This window comes from Bactrocera oleae, chromosome 6 (assembly GCF_042242935.1).
Source record: "Bactrocera oleae isolate idBacOlea1 chromosome 6, idBacOlea1, whole genome shotgun sequence".
NCBI classification, from domain to species: Eukaryota; Metazoa; Arthropoda; class Insecta; order Diptera; family Tephritidae; genus Bactrocera; species Bactrocera oleae.
Window position 1 is genome coordinate 7,838,655 of NC_091540.1, and position 26,422 is coordinate 7,865,076.

Sequence of the window (26,422 nt, forward strand, 5' to 3'; positions counted from 1 at the left end):
TTATCTGAGTTTCGTTAATAAGTGGCTACATTGTGATATCTGATCGATGTTCTCTCGGGGTAAAAAGTATTTTTAGGCGATGCATATTTAAAATATCGATATAAAATTTTTACTGAAAGCTTTTGATAATTTTGAGCACAATTTCCTTAGCTTTTGTGATAATGGCTAAAGCATTCTTCTAAACATTTCGAAAGTAGGTTATCACTACAAACCACTTTTTATTTCAGTTTATTAGTTTTGCAATTTCAACACTTTCTAAGTCAAGAAATAACCTAAACAACATAACCCCACAAAATTTAAACGCAGTACCGCTATGCACTGTAACTTATGCACACAATTCGTCAATATTTTATTGTTATTTATGACCTTAAAAAGCTCAGATCATTACGACAACGACAATCTGTGATAAATCCACGCTTAATAAAGCTGTCGCAGCAAGCACTTAGCTAACTTGGCTAAAATACGTCTGTATGTAAATTATAAAAAATTTGCACAACTCAAAAAAGAATCAATCGTATTAATTATTGTAATATGTATTTATTTATTAACAATATCTGCGCATAAATCAGTTAGCAAGGCGCAGTGGTGTGCTGCAAAGCCACAGTCAACTAACTGCATTGCAGCTATACCAACAGTTGCCAAGTGCGGAGTGTCGCACCACTGCTGTATCGGTAGATCGGTAGCTAGGCTAATAATAGCAAAACCATCTTAAAGGCAGCATAGACTCGAGAAGGTAACATAACAGTAACAACAACAACGTGAAATAACACAGCGGGTCGGCTATGTAAGACTGTCACCGCGAAACATAACAAGCAGCAGCAGCGGTGCGGCGCTGGTGGCTCTACCTCCAGCAAAGGTTAAGGTGGTGGTTAGCGAGTTAAGCCAAGAGCCGGCGATGAAACGTTGAAAAGGTGTTCAAGGTCGTACAAATACAATAAGTGTGCACTTACAGAGCATGTATGCGCTATGTACAGACATAGGAGCGCATGTAAAACTATGTAAAAAAGTGCTGGCACTCAACATTTGTGTTTATGCTAACTACAGCTACACATGCAACAAGCGCAGTGCAACTTGTAGTGTAGAAGCCGAAAAAATCAAAAAAAAAATTAAATTTAACTGGCCGCACACATACTTATATGCATATGTACATACATATCGATGCACTTGCATACTTTTGGGTAGTTATGTATGAACTTGGCAAGCACTATTTACAATGGCAATTAATTACGAAACATGACTACCATTGACAGTGGCCACCAATTCAAAACATAAATTGGCATTGTTTGCGTATTGAAGTTTCTTTGTACATTTGCATATTGGCAATTTGTGTAGCTTTAAGCTTGAAAATGTGTTTGTGAAAATCTACTTATCTATCATGGCGATCATTAATAACGACAAAATTGCACTAAGAAGGCATGCACCGTGCGCTAACCACACTAATAAAAAAAATGATACCTCACTAATAAAAAGAACAATAAACAATTGAGGTATAATCATCAGTGTTAAAAATTATTGCAATTAAAAGCTTAAGCTATTCTCTGCTGCAATTGTGCAACGCATGCGCTAACGCTTGAGTGTCTCGCGGGTATTAGCATGTGGTCATAAATAAATTGCCACTTGCTGTATGTTAATTACTTTGTTCATTTACTAAAACGTGTAACGCGTTTTTTTTTTAATCGATAATTTAGTTGTTGCCATGAAATCCGCCATGCAGCTAACACCCACCCAGCGGAATCACAGTCTTAAAAATAATAAACATGTTTCTTTGTAAAAACTCTCGGATGATGCCCATATGAATTCCTGAGATTATATAATATGTTTATAATAAATAAATATTTATAATGAATTTATTTACATATTTTTTTGATATCAATTATATGTAATTGTATAAATACAGTCCCGATGCCGGCTTCAGTTGGCATGATCACGACTGTGACCTTATAAAGCATTGAATTTCAAGCAACTATGCGGCCAGGTTATTTTTATATGTTATAATCAGGAAAATAAATGCACATATGCTGAAAATCTTGTCGCATTATAATTTTATATAATATTGTATATTTAATTTTGAATTACATTGTTTATACACTTTATTATCAAATCTGTAAAATTAGCGGCAAAAACTGAAGTTTCAACAAAAATTCGTTCAATGATACTGATTTTAAAGGTAAAATGTCAAAGTCTATACTAATTTTACCATCATGACCCGAACTGACAAAAACGGCAATATTTTGATGTAATCTTTTTTTCCCAATTCACAACTGTCAAAGTCTATACTAATTACACCATCGTGATCAAATATGATCCGGACTGACAAAAAACGGCAATATTTTCATATAATTTAATTCTTATCTTTTTTATATCTAATCCAATTTTTCATATGTAATAAGCCTCGGCTGGAATCGTGCTAAAGTAGACTCCCAAAAATTTTAGCAACATTTGCAAGGATTCCATAATAGTGATGCCATTGGAAACTCATCATTGGAAACAGTATCATTCGATTTACCATACATTAAGTTTAATATAAATTTTCGATACACATGCCGAAAGAGGACTAAAAGAAGTATACGATCTATTTAAGCCAAGTGCCAGGTCGTTTCTATGAGAGGTACACTTTAAAAAACACATTCACAACTTTCGGAGAATCGGTTAGCGAGAACTTAGATTTTGAGTGACGTAAAAAATATTATCGCTTATTAATGAAACAAAACTTTTTAACTGACAACAAAAGCAAGCTGTTAACTTCCATCAAGACACGCCTAAAAGAAACTGTTACGGACAAAAGCATCACACAAAAATCCACAAAATGATCTCGGATGACTATATAAAATGGGGTAGATTGAGATAGCAGACACTCCAAGAATATTAAAGTAATATGTTAGACATATCGTTCATGAATATGTGAAAGCACTCTGTAGCGATAGCACACAATCAACTAAAAATAATAACGAATTGATGAGTAAGAAACCCGATTTTTTGCAACGATATATGACAATGTATAAAATACAGATCTATCATTTGATTTCGGAGCCCAATCGAAAGCTATCTGAGGGCAGTGCATAAAGTGAATTTAAAGAACGGAAAGTTCAGTTGATAAAATTATGAAGCCTATATTTTAAAAAGAACATTGTATAATTCTTCATTTACTATCTTGAAATATTGAAAAGCATCCTTTTCTGGATAGCACTATATGAAAATTTAGACGAAACGTCGAAAAAGTGGTGCCATTTAAAGAAAAAGAAAGTGCTGTTTCAACAAATCAATGAAACTGATGGCATGAATCGAGGTTCGAATTGTTTCCGATTCCAACGTTTTCTACAGATCTGCTTTCTCACCTCTCAGAACTCAAGAAAATCCTTATTATACCATTATGCATAAAGCTACAGATTTTATCAGAATGTGTTTATTTGCAATCACTCATACGCCAAGCCGTCTCATTATTTAGTATATTCTAGGGTACTATGCAATCTATGGACTAATATAATAAAAATACATGTATTATTCTAACCAAAATACTTTATATGCACGAAACAATTCGTACCGACCCAATTCTAAAACGCGGCCTACGCATTTCAACACTCTGGAAGAGATCTTCAACCCGGTTAGTGGCTTCATGCTACACTTCACGTTTTTATCGCAGCATCTTAAATGCGCTCTAACTGCGCCTGCATATAACAGTACTTTCAAACACTTAGGATCGCGTGAGTGATATTTAAGTTAAGAGCGTTCGTTGCGCATGCAAAGTGTGCATATTTTCACAGTTTTCACATTTTCGCACATTTTATGCAAATCCAATGCTAAATGTAAATATACCAACACAACAACGGGAAAAACAATAAAATTAAAGCAAACACACAAAACAAGAAGTCAATGTTAGAAAGAGCGCATGCAAAATACGTAACTGTTAAATATCTGCCAGGCTCGCTGAGTTAGGCGCGCACGCGCAGCTTTAACGAAAACCATTCGTACTTGTAAGCGCACTAACCGCAATATCACGAGTGGCAGCAGCCACGAAAACAAAGACAACGTGAATTTTGCATACCGAGCGCATTCTGTAGCGTGGTTTCTACTACAACGTAGTCACAGAACATCGCTTGGGTTTTGTGCGGAGACTTGAAAATCCCACCAACACCTCAGACCTTGCGGTTACAGTACAAAATAAAGTAGCAAAAGCGACGTTCGTCCTCCAGCTATTTACTTAGCTTTTAGCATATGCTTTGTTAATGACTTTGTTTGGTTTCATACTTTTGTTGGCTCAATTTGTGCGCAAGTTAAATGGGGCGTTGCACAAGGCTCACGTTTTTGTTTTTGGTATGATTTGAAATTTATTTTCTAGTGCTTATGCTGGATTTTCAAAACTTTTTAAGAATTTATATTATATCTTTTTATCATACTATATAGACATAGTATAGCACATATGTATGTATAAACACAAGGGTGTTTCGATAGGTACATATTGGCGTTCCATAGCGCCAATATAGCTAGATATCTTGCATTACATTCTCGCAGGCGGTTACTGTCAAAATATCAGCCGAAATGAACTTATATTTTGTCTTAACCGCTTGTGAAAGCAGGAGAGTCCAAGCATTTTTAAAAAAAGGGTAAGGAATATCGGTCTGTGGTTGACTTCAACCCCTGCGGGCAGGGGATAGAATATGCCCGCGGCAAGGCATGCCTGTCGTAAAAGGCGACTAAAAGCCAATATGCACTATGACTGTTATTATATTCTTTGCACAGTAATATCAGCATAGTATGTGGAGTGATAGTGCTATAATACTCAGCTTGAACTGATATTAGAAACACTTTAAATGAAAAAAGCTAATAAAAAGACATTTGAAGTTCAAGCGACAAATGTCACCAGTCATTTGAGTAATGGGGAGCTCAACTGGCAGTAGTTTAGGCTACGCAGTCTGACCGGAGACTTTCCGGTACCACGGGGAGCAGAAAGCCCTTGGACTTCTGTTCAATCTGCTCATTGGGTTCGGCCCTTTGGGGAGTATCGTGGTGGCTGTGGTTTAAACTTAAATGCTGGAAGAACTGAATTTTCAGTTCGAAAAAAGAAGTTACACAAGTAACTGGGTGCCGTACCCAAAAACGGAAGAGGTTTTAGGTCGGCCTCGAATCACACCAAGATGGTAGTGTGGACCCAGACACACTGCCACTGGTATCCAAATAAATACTTGCAAAAAGCTCGTATTGTTTGGGGCGCTGATCAACGCATTGTATTGATACGTTGTGTTTTTGAACACCGTGAGTTAAGGCCGTCGCCGGCAGGTACTCACGTAAATCTACAACGAAAGTTGTGGTTGACTTCACAACAGTGTTAACACTGTTTAAGCGCATTTGGAAAGAGTTTCATAACTGCCGATATGAATCCACTGGTACATACTTGTATATCAAGAAACAGTCGAAACAGTGCAGTTCAACCGGCGCAAATGAACCGTAAAAAACCGAGGAAACTAAGTTTATATCGAACCACACTCGTGTATACATATATAATATACATTTACTCCATTTTATTGTAGTGCAATATTTAGTCTATTTGCATATTGTTTTGCTACAGTTTTTGCATGTTAAATTGTAACTTGTTTTCCCACGTTGGAAATTGTTGTCAATTATCTGCGTCAGTTGGCTCGCCACCACACTGACACTTGTGCCGCGCCGCTGTGTCGTGGAATTTATGTCATTTCATTTCATTGCAAGTCAGCTGTAGCCTACAGCCTGTGGTCATACATGCGAGCATGCGCGTAGCATAAGCAAAACTGAAACCTGCCGTGCGCCTGACATTTTTGATTTATTGGCATATTTTGTAAAAATGTTTTAATTGCCAGTCAAGTGTTTAAAACATTGGTGTGAAGTTCGCAACTCTAGCGCCCATTGCTTGAGTTGTGGGTGGATTCGTAGTCAAAAATGACAATCAATCATATTTTTACTTTAGTTATGTTATAGTTACATTCAAGTCATTTATGGGATTAGATGATTTTTCAAAACTTATTACAATGAAGTCTAAGCATTTAGAAGCTAACTTTCTATTGTTAAAAAGCTGCCAAACTGATAACATTAATAATAATTTTCTAACTATGTTTTGTGAGGAGAGAACGGAAAGAAAACGCAAGCTAGTGAAGCTTCAGTAGAAGTCATAACTTTATTGGGATGAATTTTTGGGAACCGAATCATATTTGGCAATTTGATCATGTAATTTGCCTCCATTGAACTACTTTTTATATCAAATATCTGTGACGGTAAAACGAGTCCTACACACCAGTTGGGTAAATATTTGACTTAACTGCAAAAAGTGGAACAAAATTGTTCCGAAGGGATGGTTATATTACCATTTCTATTAAAGCGATAATATTGGACAGCTCTACAAATTTTTGATGTTTTATTGTAAATACTTCAATATATTATTAATAAAAAAAAAAAATTTTAGCACAAAAAATATCTCACGCACCACATTTTAAAGCGTGAAAACTCAAGTCAAACCAATGACAAGTTAAACCCAAAAAGCGCAAAATCACTTTGGAAAAACACAAGAAACAAAAACTTAAATTATATTGAACACAAAAAGCCTTTGAGTGACAGCTACAAAAGCAAAAGCAGACGTGAAAAATTGCTGTAAAAAGCAGTGAACTAAACGCTTGTAGATTGACACCAAAAGCAGGCAATTATTTTGCGCTTTTTTACGATTTTCTATTCACCTTTTTGGTTGGAAATGCAATTATTACTATTTACGGGAAAATATTAAGTTTGAAACTAACAAAGACATTAAAAGCTTAATACAAACCAAATCAGTGAAAAAGCTCGCAAAAGAATCGACTTTAAAGAACTAAATGAACTAAAGAAAGTGTGAGCAAATTAAGTGATAACAGCAGAATGGGAAATGGAAAATTGAAAAACACTAACAGAAATTGAAATAACTGCAATAAAGAAGAAGTAGCAAGTTGGAAATCGTATACACACTACTATAAAAATTAAAATAAGTAAATGAAAGCTTTACGCAAAAATTACGAAAAAAATAATTGAAATCATTGCACCCGAGAAATAGATATACGCATATCTATTAAATAATCTTTATTCTAGAAAAATGAATAATAAGATGACGTGACTATGGCTAAAGCTATAAAGGAAAGAAGAGCGAAAGCTCTAACTCTATGTTTTTGTTGCTAAAGCACTATGAAGCATTTTGAAACTGATTTTGGGAAATATTAGGTTCTATGACTGATCTTCATCACTATATAGTACTGTTCAGTATAAGGTTCTTTATGACAGTTTGTGCGCGTGGTTCTTCGTCTAAATATGAAAGTGGAAACGATCCTCGTTGTTCACACTATATTCAAAAAGTTTTTTTATAAATAAACTATATATAGCTTTTTAAAAATTTGAAAACCTAAAAGTTTGATTAAACTGAGCTTTAGCTGAGGTTGCAAGTAATTTCAGTTCGTTTTCAAACTTATTGATCAAATTTCTGTCACAGTTGAAATAATGGAGCATTTAATGTTATGCCAAGTTTATTATTTGTTGCAAATTGAACTTGAAAAAATTTGTAGCAGCAAACAAGCAGACAAATTTTCAAGCATTTTTAATGGCTTAATAAAAGAAAAAGATAAATAATATTTTGCAATAAATCGTATTTTGCATAACTAATTTTAGAAATCCCCATATTTTTCATAAAGAGCTTAACTCCACAATTAAGACGCAATCAGAGAGAAAACTACCAGTAAAAAAATGCCAAAATGAAAAAAATTTATATAATTGCGCTTGGCATCTCAAAGCGGCAAGAAAAAATATACACAAAAGTACATACTAGTTATAATTATATAAATTTATTAGGTGAGCACTAGGTTCGCATCTGAGTATTAAATGATATAGTATAGGTATTGGAAAGCTTTAAGCAAATATTATGGAGATATTTGCAAATTATCATATTTACTTAATTTACGACACAATTTCCATGGAACGTAGCGGCAGCGTTAGTCAAAGACGCCTGTGGTGCAGCTGAAGTGAGCTACAACTAGCTTTCTCTCTCTTATTATATAAAACATTAATCTGCCACTGATTGAGCTCTGACAGGTGGAGAACTTTTAATTAAAAAACAAAATTGTACTAAAGTGTAAGAAATATTTTGAAAGGAATATAATTTTAATACAAATTAATTAATTTTATATATAATTAAAAGTTAATTAATTAAATTAGAGATAATTATGCTTGAATGAGGCTTAGAAACCAAATAACTCAGAATATTTTATATTGTAAATGAGGCTATCAGAAATACTAACCACCATATAATAGCGAAACTTATATAGCGGATTGCTAAACCATATAAATAGTAGCGAATCGAACAAGCAGCTGGTATAAATCAAATATATTGGCATAATAGAATAAAGTTGAAGAGTAATCTATTATATTAAACATTTTGTTTGTTGAAAAAAGAACAATATAATATTACTAGATAACTGAGTGGTCACTGTATATAGAAAATAGAGCACGATTTGCTAATTATGTGAATACTTTCAACTTGAAAGCAAATCATCCGCGCTCACATCAACTTACAAATATGCCGCCAACACTTAAATACCTAAACATTTTAACATAAGTTTTGAAAAGATAAGGCTGGACAAAAATAAGTGATATTTTATAGCTAAGAGCTTTTATGGTGCGCCGCAGACTATGTATAGGAGAAATTGTCTTGTTCAACCACAACAATTGTGACATCGACTATTGATAAATAGTTGGAAGGGAAACCACACAAATTTATTAGAAATTATGCAACCATTACTAAGTCGACAATAAAGCGTTGACTTTGAAAACATTCCTACGGATATTAAGTCATTAAGTACAGCGAAATCGCAATAAGTATACGCTTATCACTGAGGTCGTGTGGAACTATGGAAATGTACATATTATTTGTAATTATTTTATTTTTTAAGAAATGCATTTTATCGTGTTCGTTGTGGTTAGATGATGTCACAAACAATGAAAACTTAAAAAAAATACTGATTATAAGCTTATATACTGTATGTGGGGATATATAATATGTAGGTTCGCAAGAACTCAATGGGGGACTATAGCTGATTATAGACTTATGATTGAGCCTTACAGGGTCAAAGTAAAATAAGGGATGTGGTTTATCGTAAATACTAAACCAAGCGTTTGTTAGGGTGAATAATAAAATTATGTGCATGTAATGTCTTTTATAGCCCCGATTTCAAATAATTTAACGCATGGATACTTAAAAAAAGTTTCAAAACTATTAAATGCACAATTTGTTGCAAATATCAAATTAGTAATGCTTTGTTAAAAACGTTCTTTGACTTAAATTTATATGCAGAGATATGTGAGTTTTTCAGGTCGAAAGTCCAATTTATTTTCAAGATTAGCTTTCTAATGATTGTATGTGGAAATTTTTAAGCTCACCGAATTATCAGTAAAGTTTCAATAGATTTAATTTAATTTGAGTAATGGTCAAAAAGCCAAGGCATTCCTTTTTTATACAGAAATATTTACAAAATAGATTTCTGTTATTTATTACCATAGCTTAGAGACCCCCGAAAAATACACTTGGTACATACATACATACATTTTAAAAATTAGAAAATATTACTACGAAAATCTATATGTTTGAACGCTTTTCTTGACTTTACTATGAACTTTGCAGCTAAAATAGTGAATATTACCAAAATTATTGATAAGACTATCGCTGGTCTCAAACGCTAATGCACAGATGTTTCCCAAAAGCCACATAATGTACAATATATACACAGTAAAATCTCTTTAGATAATGTGGCCACAGTTGTTTGGACACTTATGTTTGCTTTTAGGTATGTAAGACCGATGGACATGTGTACACACAATTGTGCAGTTAAGGGATAGTTAAAAAGTCAAAGAGAAATTGCCAACTAATAAGAAAACACAGCCGATGCTACAATAAATACACTTCACAAATGCAAAAGAATTCGAACAAGAACTTGATTTTGAATGGTCGGTTTGTATGGCAGCTATATGCTATAGTAATCCAATCTCAACAATTTCTTCGGAAATTACACCATTGCTCTAGACAATAAGTCATGTCAAATTTGTTGAAGTTGTCTCATCAAATGAAAAAGTTTTCCATACAAACACTCGATTCCGATCGTTCAATTTGTATGACAGCTATATGCTATAGTAGTCCAATATCTGCGCAGCCGACAAATAAGCAGCGTCTTTGGAAGAAAAAGGCGTGTACAAAATTTCAGATCGATATCTCAAAGATTGAGGGACTAGTTCGCGTATATACAGACAGACGAACATGACTAAATCGACTAAGCTCGTCATGCTGATCATTTATACCTATATACATTTTATAGGATCTCCGACGTTTCTAGGTGTTACAAACTTCGTGGCAAACTTAATATACAACTTTATACACTTAGTATTCGAACTAATAACATTTTGGAGATCTAAAGTTTATACTTTAGCTCTGAGATGTACGTCAGTTATGAAAGTTTAAAAAATTTAATTTAATGTTTGGAGGGCTTTAAGTCACTATAATAAGATTCATAGGTCCGCTAAAAGACTTTGTTATATCCTACTTGGTGATTTTATTTATTTTAGGCTTCTACAACTATCAATGAGTCAATAATATTTACCCACAAAGTCATAAGAAATACTTGATCTTTCTTAGAAGAGCCCCATCTACAAAGTTTGCAGAAGTTTTCGGCGATCTTTTATAATTAACGTATTTAAAAACAGATATAGACAGCAATTTCAGGAATTTGTTGGCATTTGTCGAAGATGATTTCGCGATACACTATACAATTTTGGATATTATGTTTACTTATTCTGGGATGCCAATCCTCGACCGGACATACATAAATGAAGTGGGTTCGAGAGACTCACATCAACATCAAAAGGTAGATACTCCATTTAAACATACGGTTTTATGGATAACTTTAACAAATATTTCAAACCGCTCTTTTTCACTACTACTGCAATTTCTTTTCTTGAAATTGGCAACTCCAAAACTAATAGTGTACCATTGAACTCTATCCAAAAAATACCATATCTAAATATCGCCTGCTCTTGGACCATTCAGCACGTTTGCGCCATTTCATTTATGAGCGTGAAAAATGTGCCAAATCGAACAACACAAATAAATACACGTAAACATTGTGTTAAAAAAAAACGAAGTGCTGTAGACAATAGCTAACAAGACATACACTAAACGGACCAATAAATAAATAAATAAAAGGCAAAAAATTGCAATGACCGATTATGTACACGCATGCGTAACAGACGACAACAGCACTTGAGCAGCGTGGTAGAGGCCTAAAAACTCGCCCAAAGTTCAGATACTGCAGCAAAAAGACTATCGGCTTCTGTTGTTGTATGTATTTGCTTCTTCCAGTTACTGCTGTTGCCTTAAATTGACCTATTTTGCGGACATTTTCATGCGATTCCAACGCGAAAACAGTGCGCAAGCGTGAATATGGACAAATGTGCGCTCCTGCATGTGTGCACTGTATACATACATATCTACAAGTAGTGTAGTATGTACTAATGACATGTACATAATTTAGCACATATAGTACGCGCGTACCATTTGCATCAGCTCTCTAGGTATGTATATATTTCCAGCTACCTACGCTGCTTCTCGCTTTGAATTTTTTAAGCAGTAATACTTCTTACTTCATTTCCTTGCCAGCGTTCTCATTCTTATCTGCAATAATGTCAACAAAATGCGCACGAAATACGAAATTCTCTACTGCCGCTTTCGTACGCTTGCGCACGGCTCATTTGTATGACACTGGCATATTATAGGTATACATACATACTGTAGGCAACCGCCAGTTGCTGTTCAGCTGAGAACGCTAGCCTCATTTGTACTTGCTTTATTTGTGGAAATTATCTTAAAACAGTGTTTGGTGTGATACAAACAGCCTATGCTCATATAGAGAAAATGCGCATACAACAACAATAAATACATACATTTATCAAATTGAAGTATATGTTTATGTAGTCGCTTGCGTTTAAGCCAACTGCCAGCATAGCGCGTGGTAAACGTCACAGCTGAAGTCTGGTTTTATCTTAAGTGGCAACGAGATTAGCAGCATTGCGGTTAGACTTAAATGGTCACGTGAGCTTCACTGATACACACACACACATACATGCATTTCCATAAATAGAGAGACCTTATAAGCGTATATTTTATGACTAAAATTAGAAGATGTGCTTTTAAAGAATAGAGAGTTTAAAATAAAGTGACAAAAAGAAATTTAGTTAATAGAACTTTATAATTTGGTGTATAGGAAAGACAATCCAGATTTCATAACCGTTAAAACACTAATGACAACACTTGCATAATGACTGATACAACAGATCTTAGCTACGGCCAGCATCAAATGGATCCAACGCAAGACTGTAATGATGTAAGAAGAGTTTTCAAGAATATTTTGGCCATATTCCAAAAATGATGACTCAAACTTTTATTTTTTAATGAAAATTTGCTTTTGTAGAGTTTTTTCTTTCATATTTGAAAAACAAACTTTAAAATCTAAAAATAAAAATGCCAATGTTTTCCAGAATCAGAATCAGAAGAAACCACAGAAAACAGAAACACAAAAAAAAAAACATTTTGTTGACCGGTGTTATATGACCCGGACTAATAAAACAACTAACTTTTCACGTTTTTTAATACACATCTATATTATCAGCTTCAAAATAGGCGCCTGAGCCAATACAAGCCTGCCTTCAATGCCTTTAAAGAATTATGGTTTTTTCTGACAGTTTCCAACAACAATCGAAAACCACAGCAAATGCAATGGTTAATAAGTTTAACGAGAACTATTAACTATTACCTTAACTAGTTTTTATATAAAAAATATACCTCAGTTTTTTAATTTTTAGTGGTCATGTAGTCATTCAACAATATATCTGTTCACACTAGTCTCAAAACCCACATTTTTGTACAAGTGGATATAGAACCGCTGAAAACTAAAGCTTTCTTGGTATAAAGCAAGCGACTGCGTACTTAAATATGGATATATGTTTTTATACTTTACATATTCCCAACACATACCTAAATTGTATAAAATTTACATAGAATCGCGCTATTAACACCTTTTATTGCAGAAGTGTGTGCTAAGTGTCTATAAATTTCTAAAAATTGTTTCAAAACTACAACTTCATAAGGCACATAACGGTTTGCCATTTCGCGATTTTTTTTTAACTAGGTCACACCTACTTAATTTTCCTTTAGCTTTTTCATTGATTTCACGCTGTGCGCTAAAAAGCGATACTTCTTATAATTCCGCATGGTATTTGCCTTTTTCATACACATACATGTGTACATACTCATACATACGCATATGTTGGTATTTAAAGCCTTTATGTGGGTAAGAACACATATGCTATGTGAATTTTGCCAATTTGTTAAATCGCGAAATTAGCTCCGGAAATTTAAATTCAAATATAACTGTGAATGTACTCGTATCTTTATACACATTAGTAGATAACTCGTACTTTTATATAGACACACATATGCACACTATGTAACTATCGAAGCGTGCCTAAATACACGCCACGTTTTTTATCTCAATCGGTTCAATGGCCAAAAATTACTTTGCCAATTTACGGTTATTTGCTACACAGCACATTTTCAATTAGTTTGCCACACAGTCGTAGCAATTTATCTTTATCTTTATAGAAGCACATAATACAAACATACATGCAGATATGTGGGTACAGGTAGTATATGTACTCATAACTAAATTAAGCATACTCATATGTGAATACCTTTATGTAAGACTCTTATCATATTTACTACATCAGTTTGATAATGTGATTAAATAGTCAATATTAGCTTATTTTACCGTTAGTAAGCATGACTAAATTTATGCGATTTGTATTTTTAGTGATTCATATTTTGTAAACTTTTAGTTAGTGAAAACATTAACGAGATAACGTTAGTGACGTGCAAAAATTGCGATTATTGTACAAAGTTATGGGCTAAGTGACGAAGACGGCAGCAAAAGGCAGTGATTTTATTTTTGTTTATATCTGTATGATCATTAGATAATTTTTTTGCAAACGTCACTGAAATAAAGTGACGCAATGCCGTAACTACCAATGAGACATTGGAGAGCGAAATTGAAACATACAACAAATAGATCGGTCAATACAAAAGCAAAAACTTCAACATAAAGTGTTCGAGTTAGAGAGTAGCGAAACGAACAAACTATAAAAACTGCTCAAACAAACTGACAGTATTTGCGAAGCAAGCTTGCGCTAGTATGGCCTCAGGAGTATTCGCAATTCTGTTACGCTTGTTTTTTGTTTCACCCCAAAAAATGTTGATTACCTATTGAGTTCAACTGGTATACATGCCTTAGATTTTCTATAAGCAATTATGTTTTATTTGAAGTCTTAAGCTTTTAAAATCAATTTAAAAAAATATATATACTTGTATATACCATTGTAATTTTTAACAGTAACATAATTTATCATTTCATATTCCATTCACAACAGTGAAACTGTAAAACTGGTCTAAACTCTGCAGAACAAAACTTGTTTGAAATGAAAATAAGCTTTTGTACTATATTTATGAGATATTCGCATACCCTCTTGCGCTCTCAACTTTGCTGTTGTTTCCTCATGTAAACTTTTGAATAAGAAAGCAGTAATCAAAAGTAGCCAGCAGAGAAATGGCGAAACGAAGATGGCTAAACTCTAGTTAAGCACTAATACAGCCGATCCTAGTCTACTAGTATGACCTTAACCTAACAGCGGACAGTTGGGAATAATTTCTGCTCTCGTAAGCTCTCGTTTCCACAACAGTTAAGTCTGCATAGTGAACGGACACAGATTTTTATCCCACCAAGGACTGTCAACTTGACAGCTTTCTTCAAAATTATTTCAACGATGTTTTCTGCTGCTACAACAACAACAAAGATAATTATGAAAAATAATAAAGGGAAAATAAAGTCTCTTCACAAAATTATGAAAAACTATTCTTAAAATTTGTTTTCAACAATTTTTAAATTTAAAAAAATTTGTTAGAACACAAATTTTAATTTATATATATATATATACCTATATCAAAAATGTAAGCATATAAGTTTTTATTGCGTAAATAAAATTTTTTTAAAACTTCCTACCCATTCGAGGTTCATGACTAAAAATATTTTCGTCCCCGAGCATTTCTTCATTACTTGAAGAATTTAAAGAAAAAACCAGAGATGAGAATAAGTATTCGTGCCAAATAATTTTGTGAAACCATTTTACAAAGCTAATACAAGCTTATAACGGTTTATTCCTGGCATATGTCACGCCTTCGTAAAATATACTAGATCTTATTTGCAGTAACTTTAACTTTTCGAAAATAATAATCTCGCAGTTTGGGCACTATAAAACACATCACAAGCGGTATAGCTAACGTTTACTACTATAAATCAATAACTTCCTACACAAAATTACTATAAATCGTAAATAATTGCATATGCATACATACATACATATACGCACAGACATCTTCAAGCCTTCGCAGACAATTTATCGCCCGAAACCAGGTGTGTCGTTTGCCGCCATTAGCATTAACATTTACCACCGACACTTTTTCGTCTTCAGCCAATTTGTGGCCAATTGTTTGGTATTGCATAAAACCGCCGACAATCGCTACCAACTAACTGTATCTCTATGCAGTTATATATGTGTGTTTTTACCGCAACGGCTGGCTGACTAATTGACTAAGTGACTGGCAAATCGCACAGCTGACTAACAATCTAAAATGCGCCGCGCTGCACGCTCTTCCTGCAACATTGACTAGTTGACGATCTAACAGTCATCTGAATTGACTGCTATTAACACTACTTTTAAGTTTTTTTCTTTCACACAAACCTCTTTGGCGTTTCCTTCATCTAGCCGTCACGTCATACGATCGTCCTAACCCAACTGCGCATACTCGTGTACACAACATTATTACGAGTAATATCATAGCACAAAGCTATGCATGCACAAGCGGCCGTATTCTCTTATTGCCACTATTGTTTATAGGTAGTTTTGCAGCTAACTGCCTACGCGACAGCCAAGTTGGCAGCCTGCACCCCTATATACTGCATACACAGATAGGTGCCTGTCTTTCTTCGACTAACTTGTCAGCTGCTGCTGCTGCTGCTCTTAAAGTGGCTGTAGTTGCTATTGTAAATCGGAATAGTGTGCAATATTATTGAGCAATACAAGCAGCATGCGCATGCACGTAAGTCTCAAATATATGCATATATGCTTCTGCTGCTATACAATCGTCCAATCATCAGTTCCTCCATCTATCCACTATATCCAACCATCCATCCATCCATGCTTCGACGGTTGGCTGATTGGTTGCGTATCTTCTCGATCTGACTGCTGTTGCTGTTGTAAACTCAGCCTACATACGAATAACATTTGTGCATATGCTCGTATTGTTGTTGTTACCGGTACTGCATATCGTATGTTTTTGTTTGCTCCTCACTTCTTTATTTGTTGCACTGATTTTCCATTTAATTTTTGCTTTTCGCCTCCTATTTCAGCCTGATTGCCTGATTTCGATGTGTATCGAGTAAACATGTTTGTTCGTTCCCTTTAATATTGTGGCAAATTGTTTGTCATCTGCTTCGTTTTACTTTGTCGTTTTCACAGGCTTACTCTCCATTTCATATAGGGCTCCTATCTTTAACGTTGTCTTGCCGCCCATGAAAATGTCATATTCCCATTATTATTAACGTTTTTTTGTAAGTTCTGGTCGTATTATCATAAACTGGTTAAAATTATTGAACTGCAACATGTTTAGCTTATTTGTAATGCTTAAATGCTGCTGAGAATCTTTTAAAATAAACACGTCTGGTCTTCCCAACCTTGAAACTTAACTAAATGGAAGAATGAAGTTTTAAGTGTAATATGAGCATATTTCAGCACTTCGAACATTGACCTACACATATTCTTAGAGTATTGGCCGATGATATTTTTAATTACAAAGATGGTGGTTAATGTGATAAAGTGGGTAGGCGTATGACTAGGCGCCTGATATTCGTTATTTGATTTGCTATAAAAACGAGACTAATTTAGAAATATCTTCAAACCCCGCAGTGAATTAAAAGATCAAAAAACGCATCAATATATTCTGACGGCCGTCAAGAAACAACACAAAATAATCTTATCAATCTTATTTAGAATAAAATCAAATCTCATAGAACAAATTTCATTCACAGGTTCTAAATTTTTATTTAAGTAAGTTCCGTTTCTTCAAAACTTTTAAATTTTACCCGAATAAAATTTAATTCTATAAAGAAACACTTTCAAAAACTGTCTGAAATCTCTCAAAACCTTTGTAGTATGAAGCGCCAGGAATATGATTTCTGAACGTTACTAACTCTGTTCTCTCACTGTGCTTTACAAAACACAGACAAATTAAAAACAGCTTAAAATTTCGCCTAAATTAGAAAAACTCTGATCATAACAGATATTCAAAATCGAGCGAGAACTATGATTTCATTCGACAATTGGAGAAAACTTAAAAATTTTAGGCGCTTCAAACTGTTAAAGAATTTTTTTGAAATCTTATTCCTGGCAGAAAAGTGCTCAAATATCTACCAAAAAGCATGACTATCAGAAAATATTTATTTTTTATTTTTTTATTGGTTCAAAAATGAGAACGAAGCCTATTTTATCCGTATATGTTTTTCGTAAATCTGCCAAAAAACATGATTATCAGAAAAATAATTTTGTTTTTTATTGGTCCAAAAACAAGATCGAAGCTTATATTAACCTTAAATGTTATGCAACTAAACGAACAACATAACCTTACATATAATGGAAGTCTCAAGATCTGTGTAAAACTCTACTAAAGCACGAAATAGGACCTGGATTAACTAACGCAATCTAACCACAATATAAGCTGATCTAAATCGATTTATAGTCTACCGAAGTCTAACTTACTTACTGCTTTGGGATATAGTATAAAGAACTAGGTTTCTGTGTTAGTTGGGTTGATCCTTAGTCTGAAGCAATATTTATAAAAACTTAAACAAAAAAATAAATAAATATATAAAACATTTTTTACAATAAATATATTATTATATTTTTTTATATATTTTTGTAAAAACAATCAAATTACTCTCACACTCACCTTTTAAAAATCCTCTATTAAGCTTCTTGTCTTCGTTAGTTTATATTTTAACGATTAATAATAATTGCAGCACTTCGAAAACATTTTATATGCAAACAATTTTATAATCTTCTAGAGCATATAGAAGAAGATTCTCGATATAACAACTAATTAATTTATTTAACACTTAGTAATTCGTATTAGTTCGTTCTTTTATGAGAAATTATTTACCTTTAATTTTAGTTCTGCACTTTTAATTCACAGCAAGTAAGCTGATGTAATGTTCTCAAGATTTCAAATTTTCGCACGAAACTTTTTTATGTCTTTGCAGCGAAAAAAGTTTTTTTTTATTAATAATAAATAATTTTTATGCGATTTTAATTATGGGTACATTCAATTTTTTGCACAATTTTTTTCATGTTCACGAATTTTTAATATCCGGATTTAAGAAAACACGCCACTCTTTGGCAACGCCAACAACAAATAACAAAATAAATAATTATCCGCATGCCAAAAACGCGATGTCGTATTCGGTTATAAGTTCATAAGTAGAAGTAGTTAATAATGTGTAGAAACGTTAATAAACTTAGCAAATGTTCGGCTTGCCGATTGACCGGTTTCTTTTATTCTTTCTAAACTGTTCGAATGAATGAAAAATTAACGCACATAGCTCAGAGCAAAAAAAAAAATAATTTTAGCTTACAATTTATTTACTCCGTTCGTTTTATGAGTTGTTTTTTCCACACCGATTCTTTAATGTTTAAGCAAGCTTCACTCTAACCAATTCACACACAACCGTTTGGCAGTAGAAAAAGGCAGTCCAGAATTACATACTCGTATTAGTATTAATTTCTAATTATTTAAAAAAAATTCGCACACATTTTATAAAAACTAAATAGTTTTAAAATGTTCGCATATAATTTGTTATTTCAATTAATTTTTTTTTGCGCTCCAGTAAAACGTCGTATGTTAATAAAAGCTCGTAATATGTAAACAAAAATATTTGTATACCGACAAGAAAGCACGCGCTTCAACCGATCGCCAACGAGACTACGTCACACAAACGAAAGAGTCAAAACGAGACTGAATTCAGCGCTTTGCAAAACTTTACAACTCACTCTGTGGTCGTGATCACTGGCTGCTGATGGAGTGTGTTGTTGGCATACATACTGTGTTAGCGAATGTGGAGCCAGAGTGAAGACGCGAGCGCCATAGCTGGGATCTGTTGAGATGTAATAGGAGAGCATTATGGATGCTAGTAAATAAGTGAAAAATTAAGAAAAACGATAAATTTATGCCATTAACTAAATTTATTCGAAATATTTCATAAAATTTAATTATAATTATAAGGAATTAATTTTTAAGGTATTCAAATATATTTTTATGAATTTGACGTTTAGAAAATTCTCAAAAAAACTATACAGAAGTTAAACATAATTATTTAATTACTTGCAACGTTCGGAGCTCAGAAGTTCGGCTATAATAATAGAGACCACGAGGATATATGAAAGAAAACTTTCAACTCTTTTGAAGTAGATTCGTCTGACTAATTCAAAAGTGGTGAATTTTTTTCAGATGTATCCGTAGTCTTTATTATTAGTCCGAAAATGTGCCTCTAAATAAAAGTTGATCGCGAAAAAGTAAGAATTTGTGATACAATTTATTGAACAAATATCAGTAAATAAATGTTTTTCAAAAAGTAGTTTTATACGAGAATGTTTTATAATAGAAGCACGGTTTGGCATTGTTATACATTTGGAAAAAGTTATCCTTTTTGAGATCTTATTAACCTTACTCATTAAAAAGTAGAATAAAATAGAATTTAATAATCGAGGTTTGCACTGCAACCTAATTCCAGGAACTGGCTGGGCGCTATTGAGGTGATGTGTTCCCTATCCTATTATATAATATATAGATCCAAGGGCCTTAAACCTACATCTACAGATTGCTGTGCAATCTAGAATCAGGTGCTCAGAAGTTTTCGGCTGCAGTCATTGCAAATTACTCTATTTTAGGATTTTAAGTCACGTTATGTTTATTTTTTGTATTTTATTTTATGGTACAAATGAAATACGTCCCTAAACAAGAAATCTCAAACACTAATCTTTTACCAAATAATAAGCGAACGAAGAGTAAACAGCAGCCGCTGAGTGGTGTTCAAAACAAAAGTTGTAAATGTGGTAGTTTGGAGTATGTAAACACCTGAACCGGTTGTTCACATACATTGGAGCCCTACTGGAGTAAAAATTGTTGCAAAATTTTGCACATACAAGCAACAAGCTCTTTTAGCTATATCTCACATATTCGCGCTCTAACTCTCTCTCTCAGCGCATTAGTAGCACTGTGAGATCACTCACTGGAGGTCTTCGCTCACGGGTGGACAAACAAATCCCACCCCCACTAACACTGTGTGCTGGCTTTTGTTTTTATTTGACTGTCCCCTGTCTATCTAACTGCAAAGCGGTTCTGCCAAACTTATAAATGCCGTTTGCGCTTACATTTGTTTGTATGTATGTGTGTAGGTATGTAAGCTTATAGTAGTGGAGGCAAAACCGCATAGCAATACTACTCACTAAGTAAATGAAGTTTAATTAAAGTGTGGCAGCGTTTGTGTGTATTGAGTTTGTTAGGCGTTGAGGTCGTTCGTAGACACTAAAGCGAGAACATAAAATCAAAATAAAATTTGTAATAAAATTTGAAATCAAAACAACAACGCTAAATACGTCAAACTGGAGTGTTTTTAGTGGTTTGTTTTGGCTCTTGATATTGTTTTGTGGTGTTTTGTTTTGCTTTTAATTCTTTCACAATACGTTTGCTGCTTGCTCTCTTGGTTGGCTGTGTGTCTCCAACAACTCATTGCATCTAAAAGCCCCACGCATTTTACGAGTATTTTTCTAACGATTTTCTAACACGACATCAGAAATGGAGGATCGTGGAAAAAGCAATAACAAAAATCCACACATAGCAACGTACGTACGTGTATCAAGCGGTTATCCGTTGCAGCATGGAGTGAACTGTTGAACTCCGGTGGTTCTTAATACTTTTTATTTGTTTTTTATTTTCTATTTGTTTACTTTTCTGCATTGTGAATGCAGTTATCGAACGTGGGCAACAATATAATTAATTTGCTGCCTTTAAATGCTGCTGCCAATAACGAGGCTCGCCTAGCCCAGCTGCAAGTAAGCAACCTTTGTTCAAACTAGTTTTGCTTGGAGTCAATTTTCTATCTTTCTTTTCAAATTTTCTCATTTTTTTATTACTCTGTTGACAAAGACAATTGTGGGCTGTTGCTCTTATCAAAAATATTATATATTTGTGCATTCATTACTGCACCATGCAAGTATGTATGTATGTACATATGTTTGTTTGTAATAATAATTTTTGAGCAGCAATTTCTCATGGAAATTTATTTGCTGAATCAGCTTTACACCTGGAATACTCTACAAAAAAAAAAAAAAATTTTCTGAAGATATACATACATACATATATTTCAGTATTATACTTTTCTATTTCCACTAAAATGTTGTATTTATCTAATCGGTGGCATACTAAAGATTCTAGATTATTTCCCCCTATGATTGCCATAACTTATTTGCATATCACTTTTAAAAGTAGGAAAATTTCACTTCTTTTTATAGAATTACTTGTCAAAATCATCATAAAAGTCTCCCTACATAATACGTTCTTTCTCAGTAAATAAACAAATATACGTCACTTACGCTTGGGGGTCTCAGACCATGACAAAGTCATATATTTTCTTCTATCTCTCATTTTTATAACTTTTTATTGTCACTACAATAAAAGAAGTTAATACTTTGCTTAGATAAACTTAGTTTTTATGCCTTGTGAACATACCCATTCTAGATTAAGAGGTGATTATAAGCAAACTAACGAACTTTAATAGAACTGTTACTCATTTACACTCTCGATTTAATTTTTTAAAACTATTATAAGTAATTGGATACCGCCTAATAATAAATAATTAAATGTCTACTTTACTTAATGGTATTCGCTTGACCGATATTGGAATGACAGTACGCAAATGGATGATAATCACCAAGCAGACATTTTGTCTTACTATAAAACTATGTTTCTATATAATTCTTCGACGTTATAGGCGTTCTAAGACACTAATATGAAAAAAAAACTCATCTTACAATATTTATGTAAAAAAAATGTTGCAAAGCTGTGCAGAAAACAACTGCAAATCTTAACAAAAATAAAATATTTTCGTATTTTAGAATTTATTTTTGAAAAAATCGTTAGTGGTTTTTCAAAAATTGTGTTTATAGTTTACATTTTTTTAAGATATAAGGCGAGCCTAAGATACTCAAAACTCGAAATTTTTTGTCATAACGTGCACTTTAAGTACTTAAGATTGAATAATATTTCAATTTGTAAAAGAGTGAACAAGAATTTGGTTCCTAGTACAAGTGTCGAAGTGTTCGGATCCGCATATTTCAGCAAGCACAACTTTGAACTCTTGATTCTCAAAACCTCAACATTTAACCTTTTTTACGAATGCGTAATTTTAAGAAAAATTAGTAAATATAGTTCCGAAACCTGCATACTTTACTAGTAATTCTTTCGTAGGTTATGTTACCGTTTTATATTTTGTTTTGGATGCCTCGTGTTTATAGAAAAACAGTCGACCGTAGCAGGCCGCTTGGAAAAGACAGTTTCTAAGATTGGTTCGGTAGCCGGCTGTTGTACCAAAATTTCAGCAGAAAATATTCGAGCTTCAAGCACATCAATAAGTATGAACATGTCTCTGTCACTTGTAGGCTTTAAAATCCATTATTAATGGTAATTAACGCTGAAGCTCAATTTTTTTAAAGAAATACATATTTATGTATTTAAAGCGAGGGCAGTTTTTTTTCTATACATAAAGCTAAAGAACAACTTCATTTCACTACCTATAAGTTTAACTAAGTCTACAATTATTTGTCCAAATGTCGGTATGCTTTTAAGAAGTAAAATGTGTGGGTACATAATATATGGTATCAAACCACCCACATAACAACATTTTGAACCGATAAATAACGTGCTTTTAAGGCGATTAACGAGAACAATTCATTAATTCATATATATGGTAAATACCTTGAGGTCAACTTAAGTGATAGGCAAATCATTAGAGATAATTTAAAGCGCGAATTGCTTTGAAGTGATTAGAGTAAAATGAATGGAAACCAAATTGAATTCTATGTGGGCTTATTTGTATGTGTAAGTATGTTAATATATGTAACTGTATGACAATTAACAAAGACACCCACTTTGTTAAGTTTATTTATATTTTATTTTGATTTTTTGATTTTTTACTTTTTATCTACAAACACTGCAAACATTGAAGTTGCGACTGCAGCTACGACTGCAAGTGGGTGTTCCCTTGAAAGCAGCAGAAATAGGTTTATTTATATGCATATAAATGTATGATTATTCGATTATATTCATTTACACCGCATGGCACATCTCCATTACGCAGAAAGTGCAACCATGGCAATATATACACACACATATGTATATGTTAGGCTGCTAAGCGTAGTGCATTAAAAAAGCCACACCCTAAGCCTATAAGAGCACAAAAAAGCAGAGCAAGAAATGTGGGTAGTGGAAAGGATCTTTGTAGACCTCACTCAAGGTTTCTAAAAGGATAAAAAAGTATATGTACATACATACATACATGTGTATAACTGCAGTTTTATTAAAGCTTGCCACGAACCACAACATGACAACCCATAATCAGCATGTACGAAATAAGAAGGCAGTAATAACAGCAGCACAGCAAAACAAAAAAAATTGCACGCAGCAGAATTGAAAAAGACAGCGAGAGGAGTGAAAAACTGAAACGACAATTCATCCTGAGGGCCCAAAGTGTTGCGACGATTGAAACATGAGCCAGCACGCTGCACAACATCAATCGGGCTGCCACAGCCGAGCGACAAAAATAAAACAAAATCAACCAAAACGACCAACAATAAACACAAATTCAATGCTAAGAAAAACACAAACTACAGACAGAGCTCAATTGCAGAGTAACAACAGCGTAAAGAATCGACTTGGCAAAAATGGCAAAGGAAATCAGGCAATGATTATGTTTATAAAGCCACAAGCAGAGACGACTCAGCAACATTGCGCATGCAATAAGTCTCTCTATAGACATATGTACGTAATGTTGTATAAAAGAATTGAATTTCATGAATAAATGCTACAACAACAACAACAGAAAACTTGGACTAAGCAACAACACTTTAACATTACAAGCGACATCAACGCAACAACTCTGCAATAGCGACTAAAAAAATAAGCACATTTGCACTGTCGGCGACAAGTTTTCAGCATAAAACAACAACAGCAAGAAATAAAGAGATACAAAAAATATATGAGGCAACATGTAGCCAGTAAACCTGTAGATGAAGCAACAACTTTTTTATATTGCTGCAACAAATTGTCAATAACCAAACTGATGGCTGTTGCGCAAAGTCAAGGGCAAAACAGAGTTACGAGAGAAATGAGACGCTGAGAGATCTATTTTCAGCAGTAAAACAGCTGTAAAGCCTAGTGGAATAAAAAACTGTAATGCGACATGCGACATGCGACAAAAAGACGAAAGAACTTGTAAATATAAGTAAAAGTTTCACTTTAAGAAACTGCAATTCTATATCTAAGTGGTACATTCTCTCGAATAAGCACAGGACTTTTTGACTTCGGTTAAAACCGACAAAGTTCTACAGTGAAAACTTGTTTTCTATACGATCGATTCATGTTGTTGTTGTTGTAGTGGCAGAATTCTGCCGAGGTGACAGTCCTTGGCCGCACAAAATCAGGTTCCGTTGCGGTTACGTAGAGCTGAGTGTCGTGGGAACGGGCGATCGATTCATATATGTATACCTTGAGTATTATCTACTTTCAAAACTCTTTCATTGCAGTTTTTACAGAAAAGTCCTTCGAAGCCTAGAAGTCTACATAACAACTCAAAGAAAGATTTCGGAATATATACCCAGTTCCACAGACTTCTATATTAACTTCTTTCCCGCATATATAGGTATTTAATGTAAATAGGCGTTGCTGCAACAAAGCACATACTCAGCAAGCAACATGCCAAAAAACATGGGCAAAAGTATCAGCAACATGCTGGGGTATTAAAAACAAGCTAGAAAGCCGAAAGGCAGCGAAAATCAAATACAAAACGAAGAAGTGCATTAAATGCATAAATCTGTATTTAAGTATATGTTTGTGTGTGTAGAAAATAAAAGAAGCTTATGTAGTTCAATTTATTGGATGCTGGACAGCCTGTTGGTGGTAACATGATGCAGGTAGAGCGTCTTAACATCCATGTCTGTGTATATGTGTGCCACAATCATGAAAGTAACGTCGAGCGCTCGTAAAGAATACTTGCCAAAGCAATGGTGATGGTCGGGGCTACAGAAAAAACAACAACAACAAAACACTGCAAAGAAAGCAAAGAAATACAAGAAAGAATCAAATACGAAACAACGAACTCAACGGCGAAGCATGCCACGGAGAATACTAATAAGAACCAAGACAGCAACAACAATGAAAACAAGTATTAGCAGTTGCAGGTCGAGAAAACGAATAAAATGCGCTTAATTCAATATCGCGCGATCTTAACACGAGCCATAGCAGCTGAGGCAGTAGTCCATGTGGTTCAAGCAATAAGAAAACTACAAACAGCTGGTACACGTATTGACAATGCACAGCACAGCAGCACTGTGGACGTAGTATTGTGCTGGTACGAGCATGATAAATATGAAGAGGAGCCACGGTAGCTGAAGCAACAGCCAAAGGGTAGCAATAACTTGTAAGCCTAAGGACCGGTTCTCTTTTGGGATTGATTGGATCTTTTTACAAACTCTAATACTTTGTAGAGAAATTCCTAATTGGGTTTTGAAGTTAAGCTTACCGACTTTTTTTTCTAAATCCCTTTAATCTCTATAATAGTCGATAAATTACCTTTTTTCGAGGGAGAATTTACAAATAGTGTCTCACTTTTTTATCGAATATTTAGGGTTTTATCCATCTACACATGCTAGTACAAAAAGTTCGCCAACATATAATATATTTTTTTTGTTTTTGGGAACTTTACAGACACTTTGTCGATCACTTATTTAAGATGACTGTAAAGCACGTCACATGATGAAGTCAAGAGATTTATCTTTAAAATATCCCAAGCGAATATATAATTTCCACATGACAGATCTATATTTGATGATTCCATAAATTGTACAGTACGCGTGAAATAGGTTTGCCATAAGGATTTAAAAGCTAACATCTTTAATTGCTGTTCAAACC

At 33.8% G+C, this 26,422-nt stretch overlaps 1 protein-coding gene across 4 annotated transcripts in view; it reads right to left on the reverse strand.

The window, feature by feature from the left end:
* The window catches only part of Sema5c (Semaphorin 5c), a 112,740-nt gene that overhangs the window by 77,984 nt on the left and 8,334 nt on the right, over positions 1–26,422 (reverse strand). For 3 of the 4 annotated variants that reach the window (XM_014233832.3, XM_036361043.2, XM_036361046.2), the window contains exon 2: positions 18,134–19,334. The gene's annotated coding sequence lies outside the window, so the exon portion shown is untranslated. Of the gene's footprint in view, positions 1–18,133; positions 19,368–26,422 lie in introns of all 4 variants that reach the window. The other variant, XM_036361041.2, reaches the window with a different exon arrangement.